Consider the following 12,717-nt stretch of genomic DNA (forward strand, 5'->3'; position numbering starts at 1 on the left):
ATGCCACAAAAAAAGAAAATTACAGACCTATATCCCTCATGAACTTAGATGAAAAGTCCTCAACAAAATTTTAGGCAATAGAATTCAACAACATATCAAAAAAGTAATTCACCATGACCAAGTGGGATTCACACCAGGTATGCAGGGATGGTTCAACATTAGAAAAACGATCAATGTAATGTATCATATAAATAAAACAAAAGACAAGAACCACATGGTTTCATCAATTGATGCAGAAAAGGCATTCGACAAAGTTCAACACCCATTCATGATAAAAATTCTCAGCAAAATAGGAATAGAAGGAAAAACCCTCAACATAATAAAGGGCATCTATACAAAGCCAACAGCCAACATCATCCTAAATGGAGAGAGCCTGAAAGCATTCCTCTTGAGAACGGGAACTAGACAAGGATGTCCTTTACCACCACTCTTATTCAACATTGTGCTGGAGGTCCTAGCCAGAGCAATTAGGCTAGATAAAGAAAAAAAGGGCATCCAGATTGGTAAGGAAGAAGTAAAAGTATCTCTATTTGCAGATGACATGATCTTATACACAGAAAACCCTAATGAATCCTCAAGAAAACTACTGAAACTAATAGAAGAGTTCAGCCGAATATCAGAATACGAGATAAACATACAAAAATCAGTTGGATTCCTCTACACCAACAAAGAGAACATTGAAGAGGAAATCACCAAATCAATACAATTTACAATAGCCCCCAAGAAGATAAAATACTTTGGAATAAATCTAACCAGAGACGTAGAAGACCTATACAAAGAAAACTACAGTACACTACTGCAAGAAACCAAAAGAGATCTACATAAGTGGAAAAACATACCTTGCTCATGGATAGGAAGACTCAACATTGTGAAAATGTCTATTCTACCAAAAGCTCTCTACAGATACAATGCAATTCAGATCCAAATTCCAACGGCATTTTTTAATGAGATGGAGAAACAAATCACCAACTTCATATGGAAGGGAAAGAGGCCCTGGATAAGTAAAGCATTACTGAAAAAGAAGAACAAAGTGGGAGGCCTCACACTACGTGACTTTAGAACCTATTATACAGCCACAGTAGTCAAAACAGCCTGGTACTGGTACAACAACAGATACATAGACCAATGGAACAGAATTGAGAATCCAGACATAAATCCACTCACATATGAGCGATTGATACTTAACAAAGGCCCAAAGTCTGTTAAATGGGGAAAAGAGAGTCTTTTTAACAAATGGTGCTGGCGTAACTGGATATCCATTTGCAAAAAAATGAAACAAGACCCATAACTCCCACCATGCACAAAAACTAACTCAAAATGGATCTTCCATTTTGGTGAACTCTAATTTACAGCAAGTGTTCAATCACCACTAAACATCTGGATAACGTGTGTGTGTGTGTGTGTGTGTGTGTTATATGATGAGGCAGTTCTACTCTGTCCTATAGGGTCGCTGAGTCGGAATCGACTCAACGGCAATGGGTGGGTGTTATATATGGTATATATAATAACATATATACATATAAAATTTTGTTTTTCCTCCTACCGCACAGTAACCCTGGAAAACAGCTGGAGGTGTCTTTGGCTAAGGATAGAGAGATTTTCAGTAGTTACTTGTGACTTCATTGTAGGATCTTTCCTCAGTAATCTTTATTCAAGGCATTCTGGCTCTGTGAGCTGATTCAGGTGTGGGGATTAAATAAGGGACCATAACCTGCCATCATAACGACTAGAATTACCAGATCTAGTAGTTATTTAAGATAAACTTATTTAAAATAAATAAGTTATTTATTTAAGATATTTAAGATAAGATATTAAGAGCAAATAGGATTTTAGAGGATGTTCAGATATTTTAATATCCAAAGAGACACCTTTGATCAGTTAGTCACCTTCAAAGATTCCTGCAGATCAAACCATTATGACAAATCTTCCAGCCCTTCTGCCAGGGTGGTTAAGTTTATACTTGGCCTCTGACTCCAGGAGCCCATGTCAATGACTGGATCCCTCTTCTCAGCTGTGGCCTACAGAAGTCAGCCACTTCAGAACACTTCAAAGATAAGGATGCCCTCCTTATCAATATGTTTCTACAGGTTGTGGGGAAAGAAGCATCTTTCGAGTCTCTATCAGCAGCTGCTTGGCCCACCAATTCATTGGCTTCAAAGGTACTTCAAGTGACAACAGGTATTAAATTGTGCAACTATTTCACCATCATGTGCCGCACAAATCCAATATTTACCCAACTTTCTTTTTTTTTCCTACACCCTAATTCAATCTAGCAATTTTATAAATAATAGTTAATGAAATATATTACACAGCTTACAAAAACTCTGTGAAAACCAGAAAAATGGACTTGGATCCTGCAGAACCAGGGGAAGCTCATTCACTCTATGAAACTGTTATGGGTGAAACACCACTGCCGCTTGCCTGCTACCTGGCATGCATAACAGAGACTAAATTCCAGAACCTCTGCCACTTTTGCCCCATAAAAACCAGAGACCTCGTACATCATAAATAGCCTTCCCTGCTTGTTGCTCCCACGTTATTCAGTTCCATCTCCAGGTCTCGTGATGATATATATGTATGCTTAACACAACTGAGGTCTCATATGAAACCCTAGCTGCAAAGAGCTCTGGTAAATGTGTGTGTGTGTTTATATCAGGGCTTCAAACCGGTTCATTCCGGTTCAAACTCCTGCTGAGAATTTGCATTTCTAACAAGTTCCCTGCGGAGAATTTGCATTTTCATCCCAGATACTCTGAATCAAAATCTATATTATAACAAGACCACCAGGTGATTTTTATATATCACTTCTGGGGAACCGTTGGAAATGCAAATTCTCAGCAGGAGTTTTAAACAGAGTGAACCAGTTTGAAGCCCTGGTTTATACACACACACACACACACACACACACACACACACACACAGAGGTTTCCTCTCCTGTTTTAAGGTTTCTTTTTTAGTCTCTATAGTATAGGGAAACAAATAAGAGTGCCGTAGTAGGTGCTACTGAACCAAATAGTATGTTTCACAGTGCTTTTGCGGTGCAATGGATCACTTTTAATGTGAATGCTTTTAACGATTCACTGTTAAGTATGGTGTTTGCTGTAGTTTTTTTTTCTTTTAATGCCTGTTATCAGTTTAAAGAAATATCTCTTTATTTTTTTTTATCAGTTTAAAGAAATATCTCTTTATTTCCAAGTTGCTGGGAGTTATTGTTACTACTGTAATTTAATCCTGATTTGTTGTTTAATTTTACTGTGTACCTTTTTTCCTGGATCTTTTGTGATAACTGTCCTTTTCTCCATCCATTATGCAATTAATGTGTTCAATTACATTATAGATTTCCTAATGTTAACACAACATTGCATACTTGGGATAAACACACCTTTGTCATGCTATATTAGTGTGGTGTTATTTTCTTTAGCTTTGTTGCATTTATACAGCTAATTGAGATTGGTCAGTAATTTTGCATTCTCATGAACTCCTTGTCCAGAATACTTTGAATAATATTAAGATTTTCTATTTCTTCTTGAGTCAGTGTAGAAAATATTTTCCCCCTGAAATTTATGCATTTCATCTAAATTTTCAAATTATCAGCATATCTTTTTCATGATGTTCTCTTATCTTTTAAATCTCTTTGGGGTGTGTGTGTATGTCCAAAAGCTAATTTAATTATCTTTTACTGTGTGGTTAATTAACCAATTAATATACAGTGGAGTCATCTTTCTGTTCTAAATTTTAAGGTTTGCTGCTTTTCATTTTTTAGATTAAATTTTAATTGGTTGACTATGTAAAACATTTACATGATTCAAAAATTAATACCTAATGCAAATATACATTCATAGACTCTCATTCCCTTCTTTGTCCCTTTTACCTTGTTCCCACCCACTTTTATTTTTATTGTGGTAAATATATATGTAACGAAAACAGTGGTCATTTCAACATTCTTCACTGTACAGCTCAGTAACATTAATTGTATTCATCATGTTGTGCAACTATCACCATTATCCATTTCTCAATTTTTCTGTCATCCTTAACAGAGGCTCGGTGTTCCCTAGGCAATAAGTCCACGTCACACTTTCCAATCTCAAAACATACTATAAAGCTATAGTAATCAAAACAGTCTGTTACTGTTATAATGACAGACATATAGACCAATGGAATAGAATTGAGGGTCCAAAAAGTAATCTGCACATCTATGAAAAGGGTGCTAAATCCATCTAATTGGGAAAAGAATTGTCTCTTTAATAAATGGTGCTGGGAAAAATGGATTTCCACTAACAAAAGAATGAACCTAGACCTATTGTTCATGCCATATGCAAAACTAACACAAAATTGATAAAAGACCTAGATGTAAGATCTAAAATTATCTTTTAAATCTTTGCCGTAACTGCAATCATATCACCTTTTTCTTTCCAAATGTAGCTTATTTGTGCCTGCTCTTTAATTTTCTTGATCCATGTTGCCAGAGGTTTCTTTATTATCTCATCTTTTGTTAGCACTGACAGCTAGCATTTTTGTTAAAATCTTTCATATTTGTTTTCAATTTCATTAAGTTATACTTTTATTTGTATTACTTTTCCTTTATAATAGCGGAAAAACAAAATATTATTTTTATTATGTAAACAATAAGTTAACAGTCTTTTCATCTACCATCAAGTTTTATTTTATAATTTTTATTCTTAAATACAACAGATATCAAAATATCCCATACACTCATTTGCTTGGGAAAGACCTGAACCTTGTCAATGCTGGGGATTTTAACCAATGCGATCACATCTATTTAATCCGAATGATCAAATAGCAGATGTTTAAGGAAGGGGGGATTGCAGCACTGAAGTAAAGGGATTTCTATTGTAAATACACATGAACTTCATTTAAGAGACAAGCATGCAGTGTAGAAAGGAGTTGCAGTAGAAGGAACAGGGACTTTGAAATCATACAAATCTGCGTTCAAATCCTGGTTCTGTCACTTACTGCCTATGTAATTTTAGGCAAGTACTTAATCTCTCTGAGCCTCAATTCCTTCTTGCGGTAGTCAGAGGAGCTGTTTGCCAAGTATTTCCATTTCTCTCCTCTTCCAGGCACCTGGTAAAGGTGTGCTTCTTGACCCCCTTGGTTTGGGCAGGGCCATGTATGTGACTGGTTCTGGCCAACGAGTTCTAAGTGTCATAGGGTATTTCTGGGCCAGAATACACGGTTGTTCATTAGAGACCCTCCACTACCTTCTCCCCCTCTGGCACAGTGACTGGCAATTTTCAAGATGGTGGCTGCTCTATCAGTTTGGGTCTCTGAGTCATTTCAACGGGAATAGCTCAGGCCCCCAATATCCATCATCCTATGATGGACATGTACCTGCCATGGATATGTAGTAAACCTAAAAAACCAAACCCATTGCTGTTGAGTAGACTCCAACTCATAGTGGCCCTATAGGGCAGAGTAGAACTACCCCGTAGAGTTTCCAAGGAGCACCTGGTGGATTTGAACTGCTGATCTTTTGGTTAGCGGCTGTAGCACTTAACCACTATGCCACCAGGGTTTCCAGATATGTAGTAGGAGTGAGAAATAAACCTTTTTTGTTTAAGCCACTGAGATATTGAGATTGTCTATTACCACGGCATAGCCCAGGCTTTATTGGTGCATACGCCTCACCTGTAAATTAAAATAACACCCTCTCAGATGTTTTGAGGGTTAAATGAGATAAATATATGATGAGGTTATCACAGTGCTATAATCTGTTAAACCTGTTGCCATCAAGTAGATTCCAGCTCATAGTGACCCTGTAGGACAGGGTAGAACTGCCCCGTATGGTTTCCAAGGCTATAATTTTTACAGAAGCAGACTGCCACATCTTTCTTCTGTGGAGTGGCTGGTGGGCTCAAACCACCAACCTGTCAGTAGCCAAGCACTTAACCACTGCACCACCAGGGCTCCTCTGACATAAATAGGGACTTAAAATTGTAGCCATAATTATTAAATAGTATTAACTCATACTTTTGAAAAGTCTGGGATAGTTGTGTAGAATGAGAGGCATCAATTCTGCTCATCCTAAAAGGCATATTGTATCTGACTTTCAATAGTGGATACTTTGTTGCTACAGACAACTCTTCCTAATGACTTGCATTTATGCACTTATATTTTGCTACCACGGTATCAGAAGGATCCTTATAAATTTAGGGTATCTCTGAAGAATTAAAAAGTGAAAAAATTAAAGCAGAAGAGAGTGACTAATGAAATAAGATAAAATGAGTTAAAGAGTAATAAGTAATTTCTTAACGAGAACAGATTATAATTATTAGTAAACATAGATTCCATTGTTGTTAGTAAACAAAGTTAGACAGTAGAAGGGATTGAATTTCCGAAATCTTTCCAAAATATTTTCTGAAGAACACTAGTACTTCAAATGCTCTGTGGAAAAATGTTCCATTTCCACATAAATTGAGGAAACTCCCCCTTCCTTTGAGATTTGTGTTGCATACTAGCATATTATCTAAAAAAAGTACAGTATGGAAGTCCTTTTACCTTCAGTTCTGTATGTCCCACATTTCTTTACAGTAGAGCACATTTTTATTGTTGCTGTACCTCAGGCCTAGTGTTTTGCAGAAAAAGCCTGGAAATGGTGAAATGAGAGAAAACCAAAGTGGATTATTTAATCTACGTGTAGTATAAAATATCACAAGTGACAATATTCTTTAGCCATATATCAAGCAATATTTAAGTTCCCCATAAAAGTAAGCACAACCCTTTATTTGCTCAACTTTATTCATTAAATGCTACTTTCATGATGTTCCAAATGTGAGTATCATTATAATTTTACTTAAAATTTTTTCTTAAATCAATTATTATTTTACACTTGAGGGAAAGTAGAGTTTTCAAAGAGTCCAAGAAGCCATGCTTAGAAAATCAGGTGGGAAAATAGAAATGAATAATGTCTGGCCGGACTGGTTTAAGCCATTTAGAGATTGTGAACACAAAACTATTATGGCGACACTCCCGAAGGTACTTTGTGAAACTACAAACTTCAAAATTAAGTATAAGAAATAAATTCTGAATTTTCACATGATGGCTACTTTAACACTTTTAATGAAATAGTGAATTATTTCTTTTTAATTTTTCTCTCTCTTTCACTCTCATTCTCTTTCTCTCCTTTGCTGTTTCCCTAAGCCTTTTTTTTGTGTTTAGAATGTTTACAGGGAAAACAAGCCAAAGGAATAAAGAGGATCTTTGTAGAATCAAGTAAGAGGCAGAAATTAAGATTAGATATGAAATTGTTTCTGGTGTCCTTAACAAAAACGTGATCAGAGCAAGAGCAAAGGAGGTCATCACACTACACAGACAGTGAACGTGACAGAATGATAGACAAGGGTAGATTTTTATTGTGGTGGCAAGGGAGGGAGAGGCCTTCCCCCCCAAACACACACACACATAGATGGCTGATGACAGATGATCTACAAGGCCATGAACACCACCTCTCCCTTCCTGGTGATTTTTCTTCTTCCACTTCCCTCTCTACAAATAACAACTTTTGGGAGGCCAGGGTCAGGTAGCACACACCCGCAGTTTTTCTCTATGAGACATACAAAACTTGATCACATTCAGAAATCCTCCTACTTCCACCCAATCCCTTCTCAGGCTCTCCCTGTTTTTTTCCAGGCCTTGGCCCAGACCACTTGGCCTCTATGCCACTCCTTACTTAGCCCCTGATTCTCTGCGTAAACTTCTAGTACCGGCTAGCAGCCCTCCTACACAAGTACAGTCCGCTCACTGAGGCAGGATGTAAAACTTGGTGGAAAGGTCAGGATCTGAGCCACAGTCTGATCAAAGTTCAGCCTGAGGCAAAGTTCGGAACACAGCTCTAAAATCTTTTTCACCTCAGGAAATTATCTCCTCAGAAGCCTACGCATAACTACAGTTCAGGAGATGTTCAATAGATATACAGGACAGGACCTGGTATGTGACCAAAAGAGGTCACAGGACTGCCAGATCCACGTGACCTGTGGTTGCAGGGCCCTACGTTATTGCCAGGCCCTCACCTCGTTGGAGACATTCACCTCAAGATTCAGGAGCTCTCAGTCTTCACGGACTGAGAGGACTGAGCCTGCTGCATGACCACAGGATGCCAGTGACCATAGAGTCATCTATGTGAGTTTGAGGGCTGAGCCTTCCACATGCTGGTAGCCAGTAGGGGGCCGCCTAATAGAAGAATCCACGTGACGCACAGGGTTCAAGAGTCCACAATGACGCACAGGGTTCAAGAGTCCTGACTGAATTAAATTTTTTTTTTACCACATGACCATAGTGGCCACATGACTAGAGAGACCACATGTCCTCATCATTTTAAAGTCCACGATGCTGACAAGACCAGGATTGTGCCTCCACACCACTGCAGGATCCACAAAATGGAGGATCATGTCGCTCACAGCGTCAGGAGCCAGCAATGCTCATGTGCCTGGGAGGGCTAGGCTGGCCTCCTGACAGTAGGCTCCAATGATAGTAGGGTTCTCCTGTTCTGTGTGGTTCAGGAAACCCTAGTGTTCCTGTGACCTGGAGATCTGAGATTGCCCACGTCACTGGATGCCCCTGTAATAGTGACGCCTCCAGGGGCCTTCCATAGCACACAAGCTTGAACTTTACTCCACCCCTCCTTAATGTGTTAATTTTGTGAGTTTTTATCTAATAACTCATTAAATTTAATACTTAAAAATTACTACACAACAATAAAATAGGTTCTCCCTAAAACCATAACAGTTGCCATACTGTAGGAGCCATTGCAAGAGGCTAAGCAGAAGATACAGGGAAGTGTTGAAGACTTAATTTCACCAGCTCTAAAGGAAATTAAAGCAAACCTAATACACAAATTTTTATTGTTAATTTTGGGAAAAAATGTGTATACTGATTACTTTGTGACAGGTACTTTAAAAGATTAACTTATTTCATACTGGTAACTTTTTGGAAGATGTACTATTAGTACCTAAATTTTGCACATGAGGAACTTGAAGTACAGAGGGATTACATCATTTGCCTAAGAGGTCACAGAGCTTGTAGGTGGTGAAGCCAGTATTTGTCCTCAGGCAGTTTGGCTCCAGACACTGTGTTCTGATCACCCACCAGATTCCCCAAAGAAAATTAATATTAATTGAGCCTTACTAATGCAGACAAACTGGAAAGCCAGCCTCAGTTCCTGAATTAAAAAACTTATAAATGAGTGGAATTTGAATTAATTAGGCTTTACTCTATTTACATTGTGTATGCATCTCCTTGGAAACCCTGGTGGTGTAGTGGTTAAGTGCTACAGCTGCTAACCAAGAGGTCAGCAGTTCAAATCCACCAGGTGCTCCTCGGAAACTCTATGGGGCAGTTCTACTCTGTCCTATGGGTTGCTATGAGTCAGAATCAACTCGACGGCAGTGGGTTTGCTTTTTTGGTTTATGCATCTCCTTAGAAAGAACAGAGAAAGAAAAGGAGGATATATATTGTAGTGTTGAAAATTGTAATTTCACAAGCACCTCTTTTGCTGATTTGTGTGGGAAATAGAAGCTTTGTCTGCATGTCCAAAATAAATATGATGTGGTCTCTCTGGTTTGTTAGCTTAGCCAAGCTTAATGCTATGCAAGTGGTGACAATATTTTGCTAGGTCCCAGCAATATGACATGGCTACAACAGTAAGCTGAAGAAAATTTAACAGACCAAATTTTTAATCGTGGTTAAATTTTAATATACTAGTAAGGATGAGTGTGTGTTTATAGTTATAAGCCTATTCAAGGATGTCATGATGTTTTGGAATGAAGAATTAGAAGATATGGCAGTATTTGTGTAAATCTGTGGGCCTTAAATAATATTAGTTAGTTATTTAAAAAAAATTAGACACATGTAAATGAAGTATATGAAAATGTAGCTATATATTTACAATACAGCCTAAAAAGAGACTGCAAGTGAGATTTAAGAAGCATTTATAAGGGCCAAAATCAAAGAATTATCCCTACAACTTGAACAAATAGAAAGAGAGCAACAAAAGAAATCCTCGGACACCAGAAGAAAGCAAATAATAAAAATTAGAGCACAATTAAATGAAAGAGAAAACAGAAAAACAACTGAAAGAGTTAACAAGACCAAAAGCTGGTTCTTTGAAAAAAATTAACAAAATTGATAAGCCATTGGCCAAAATGACAAAAGAAAAACAGGTGAGGAAGTAAATAACCCAAATAAGAAATGAGATGGACAATATTACAACAGACTCAACTAAAATTAAAAGAATCAAATCAGATTATCACAAAAAATTGTAATCTATAGCAAACTTGAAAACCTAGAAGAAATGGATGAATTCCTAGAAACACACTACCTACCTAAACTAACACAAACAGAGGTAGAACAACTAAATAGACCCATAAAGAAAGAAGGGATTAAAAAGGTAATCGAAAAACTCCCAACATAAAAAAGCCCTGGCCCGGACGGCTTCACTCCAGAGTTCTACCAAACTTTCAGAAAAGAATTAACACGACTACTACAAAAGATATTTCAGAGCATAGAAAAGGATGGAATACTCCCAAATTCATTCTATGAAGCTAGCATATCCCTGATACCAAAACCAGCAAAGACGCCACAAAAAAGAAAATTACAGACATATATCCCTCATGAACTTAGATGTAAAAATCCTCAACAAAATTTTAGCCAATAGGATTCAACAACATACCAAAAAAATAGTTCACCATGACCAAGTGGAATTTATACCAGGTATGGAAACCCTGGTGGTGTAGTGGTTAAGTGCTATGGCTGCTAATGAAAAGGTCAGCAGTTCGAATCCACCAGGTGCTCCTTGGAAACTCTACGGGGCAGTTCCACTCTGTCCTATAGGGTCGCTATGGGTCAGAATCGACTCGACGGCAGTGGGTTTTGGTATGCAGGGATGGTTCAACATTAGAAAAACAATTAATGTAATCCATCATATAAATAAAACAAAAGACAAGAACCACATGATTTTATCAATTGATGCAGGAAAGGCATTTGACAAAGTTCAACACTTATTCATGATAAAAAAAACTCTCAGCAAAATAGTAATAGAAGGAAAATTCCTCAACATAATAAAGGGCATTTATACAAAGCCAACAGCCAACATCAACCTAAATGGAAAGAGTCTGAAAGCATTCCCCTTGAAAACGGGAACCAGACAAGGATGCCCTTTATCACCACTCTTATTCAACACTGTGCTGGAAGTCCTAGCCAGAGCAATTAGGCTAGATAAAGAAAAAAAGGGCATCCAGATTGGTAAGGAAGAAGTAAAAGTATCTCTATTTGCAGATGACATGATCTTATACACAGAAAACCCTAATGAATCCTCAAGAAAACTACTGAAACTAATAGAAGAGTTCAGCAGAATATCAGGATACAAGATAAACATACAAAAATCAGTTGGATTCCTCTACACCAACAAAGAGAACACTGAAGAGGAAATCACCAATTAGCCCCCAAAAAGATAAAATACTTAGGAATAAATCTTACCAGAGATGTAAAAGACCTAAACAAAGAAAACTACAGTACACTACTGCAAGAAACCAAAAGAGACCTACAAAGTGGAAAAACATACCTTGTTCATGGAAAGGAAGACTTGACATTGTAAAAACGTCAATTCTACCAAAAGCGATCTATACATACAATGCAATTCCGAGCCAAATTCCACCGACAGTTTTCAGTGAGATGGAGAAACAAATCACCAACTTCATATGGAAGGGAAAGAGGCCCTGGATAAGTAAAGCATTACGGAAAAAGAAGAACAAAGTGGGAGGCCTCACTCCATCTGATTATAAACCCAGTGCCTGATTATAGAACCTGTTATATCGCCACAGTAGGCAAAACAGCCTGGTACTGCTACAACAACAGATACATAGACCAATGGAACAGAATTGAGAATCCAGACATAATTCCATCCACATATGAGCAGCTGATATTTGACAAAGGCCCAAAGTCTGTTAAATGGGGGAAAGCCAGTCTCTTTAACAAATGGTGCTGGCATAACTGGATATCCATCTGCAAAAAATTAATGAAGACCCATACCTCACACCATGCACAAAAACTAACTCAAAATGGATCAAAGACCTAAATATAAAATCTAAAATGATAAAGATCATAGAAGAAACAAGAGGGACAAAGCTAGGAGCCCCAATACATGGCATAAACAGTATACAAAACATTACTAACAATGCAGAGGAGAAACATCAAACACCTATGCTCAACCAAAGACTTCACCAAAAGAGTAAAAAGACTACCTACGGATTGGGAAAAAGTTTTTAGCTATGACATTTCCAGTCAGCATCTGATGTCTAAAATCTACATGATACTGCAAAAACTCAACAAGAAGAAGACAAATAACCAAATTAAAAAATGGGCAAAGGATATGAACATGCACTTCACCAAAGAAGACATTCAGGTGGCTAACAGATATATGAGGAAATGCTCTCAATCATTAGCCATTAGAGAAACACAAATCAAAACTACAATGAGATACCATCTCACCTCAACAAGGCTGGCATTAATCCAAAAAACACAAAATAATAAATTTTGGAGAGGTTATGGAGAGACTGGTACATTTATACACTGCTGGTGGGAATGTAAAATGGTACAACCACTTTGGAAATCAATTTGGCACTTTCTTAAAAAGCTAGGAATAGAACTACCATATGATCCAGCAATTCCAAATCTTGGAATACATCCTAGAGAAATAACAGC

The sequence above is a fragment of the Loxodonta africana genome, chromosome X, assembly GCF_030014295.1.
Source record: "Loxodonta africana isolate mLoxAfr1 chromosome X, mLoxAfr1.hap2, whole genome shotgun sequence".
Lineage (NCBI taxonomy): Eukaryota > Metazoa > Chordata > Mammalia > Proboscidea > Elephantidae > Loxodonta > Loxodonta africana.